Raw genomic sequence first — 2,841 nt, forward strand, 5'->3', positions numbered from 1 at the left:
AGTTGCTTCCGGTCCGGGACACAGGAAGTGGACCAGGTGAAAGAGAATAGACAGAAAGGGTCAGAGAAGGGGAATTTTCAAAAACTTAGTGCCTGAAAATTGGCAGTCTTAGCTGCTTTGGAAGCTCAAAAAACTTATGTTCTTGGATTATGTCTCTCTATACTTCTCTCCATCCTGCCCTCTGTACCCTCAGATATCCCTTCTGGGCATTATTCCACATCTAAAATCTGCAGTGTGCCCAACTCCAAGTTCTTGCCCCTTCTGAGCTGCAGGACACCTGGACTCCTAGAGAGGAAAGGTGGTGTTGTACAGTAGGAAGAATCACAAAACGCCTGGTCCCGTCCATCCTTTGGACTCCTCCAGGTGGGAGTGAGAGTCAACTAGGAAACAGAGAGGAGACACTGATTCAGGCAGGCGGGGGAATCCGTGGCAAGCAATGAAGACTACTAGAATATGAAGTGGAGAAGCAAGCTTTACCCACAAGTTGAAGCTGACTAGTGATTTGGAGGGGAGTCTGTGACTCTAAGGTGGTATACAAAAATGTGCACTTTTGTGGGGGATCCATTTAAGGAACTTGTGCATTAACTAGGTACCAGGCACAGTTCCAGGAACTGGGAAAACATTAGTAGACCAAACTGCCAAAGTTCCCTGCCCTCCTGGAGCTTACACTCGAGAGCAGTGGTTCCCAACCTTTTTATGGCCACACCCCACCTAAGCCTCTCTAAAATCCTGATGCCGCCACTGTGACATATAAATCTTATTATTCAAAAAGTGAACTCCTATTCCATGAAGGAAGCCTAAAAGGCCATTAACCTGGTCTAAACAAGCTTCCAAAGAACATGGCATCCATGAAAGAGAAAAATAAAAGAACAAAAGGAAGCACTGAAGTACTGAGGAGGAAATCACTAAGAAATTGTTAAAAAAATAATAATATGAAGTGATATGAAAAAATAGCAAATAAAGTTTCAAAACATGTCATAGAGAACTGAAATGCATAAATATGTCACAATACATATTTATATACTGTATATGAGGTCCCTGGAACCACAAGAAATGCAAAAAATTCACTTTAATAACTCATTCTCGAATTGCCCTCCTTAAAAATCATCAAAGTGTCCCCCTGTGGGACGTGTGCCCCACGTTGGGAACCACAGCTCTCAAGGAAGATGTGGACCACAGGTTTATTCTCCAAAAGGGTCTGTGATGTGAAAAATGCTCAGGAATCAAGATGCTAGGCCTGTGGTCCTTCTTGTGTATCAGCACCACTTAGGGGAAACCTTAAAAGTCCAGAGGTTCTGATGGGCTGGCTGCATGTTGTGCCTGGGAAGGAACTTTCAAAGTTCCCACGCATTTGATCCAGTCCAGTGTGAGAGAACTGATTGCTCCCCAGGAAAGAGCATGGAGACCGAGTTCTCCTCACCAAGACGAGCCAAGGAAAACGGGCCACTTCCTTCTTTCACAGATTCTACCAGGCAATGGGGCCTTCAGCTCCGGATCTCTCAAGAGAGAAGCATCCACATGCTTCCCTGATTTTTATTAGCTTACACGGCACCCTCCCAACAGTGCTTTAAAACGATTTAAACGTATTCCTATATACTATAGTTTAAGCTTTAGAAAGGATAGGAATATTATCATCAGCTAACTTGAAACCCCAAATTACTTCCCAATTCTCTTTCCACATACTACTATAGTATAAGTTTTTATTGTTCGCCCCTTAAAAGTATTCACTTTACAAGCTGGGCACTTCACAAGTGTTGGTCCACGTCCTATCCTAAAATTCGTGTGCAGTGTTGCTATACTAGCTCACCAGGGGAGCGCGGGAGACTCGAGGGGTCAAGAGCTGGCTCAAGGTCACACAGAGATTGGACCCCTGGGCGCCTGGACCCAGATATCAAGCCGGGTCCGTCCATTCACCTCCCTTATTTAGCACTTGGCCTCTCTCCTGCGACCAAAGATGAACAAACAAGTTATAAATCACGGAGGAAAAAATTTGCTTGGGAGCCTCTACCGCCCAGGCCGACCTGGGAGCGTCGGGAGGGCGGCCTTCCCGGCGCGGGGTAGTCTTTGTCCGCAGCTCCGAGCTGGGGACCGCGCTCGCTCCACCTCCGCTACCCCGGCCCCGGGCGGCGAATTCCGAGGCGGCTGCCGCGCCCGTGCCCACGCCCCCGCGGCGCCGGGACGCGGTGCGAATCCCAGACCCGGTGATCCGTATCTCCCGGCCGGGGCGGGTCCGCAGGCTTCCCGCGCAGCCGGGACCCCGAGCCGGGCAGATGCCCGACTCCAGGAATCCTTGCTGGAGGGCTGTTAAAAAGCCCCAACCCCCTCTGACCATCTGGCTCCTTCCCCTCGTCTATCGTTTTCCAAACAGTGTCTTAAAAAAGTTGGTCCCAAAGTTTAAGGGATCGGGTACGTGTGTGTGTGTGTGTGTGTGTGTGTGGGGCGTGTGACATCCACAGGGTCCCCGTTTGGGGGTGCTGCGGGCCCCCCTCCTCCCCAATCTCCCTTGGCCAGAGACCCTGGCAAGACCCGCTCCAGGACCTCGACCTCGCGGGTGCAGTGCAGGCGGGAGCAGGCGCCCATCCCGGGGTCGGGCACAGGGGATCGGAGGGAAATGCGGGGGGTGGGGTGCGGTGGGGGCGGCGGCAAGCTGGCGGGGTGACCACCGCGTGGCCAGCCGCTGGCCAAAGGCGATTAGAAGGCTTAGGCCGGCGAGAGTGTGTGAGAGTGCGCGCGAGGGTGTGTGTGAGCTCCCCAACCCCCACCTGTTTGAAATGCTTTCAAAACGCCAAAGCCAGATCAAGCGCGGTTCCAAAGTGCAAACAGTTGGAGTAAGACACGTGC

This window comes from Myotis lucifugus, unplaced genomic scaffold (genome assembly GCF_000147115.1).
Source record: "Myotis lucifugus unplaced genomic scaffold, Myoluc2.0 scaffold_55, whole genome shotgun sequence".
Taxonomy (NCBI): domain Eukaryota; kingdom Metazoa; phylum Chordata; class Mammalia; order Chiroptera; family Vespertilionidae; genus Myotis; species Myotis lucifugus.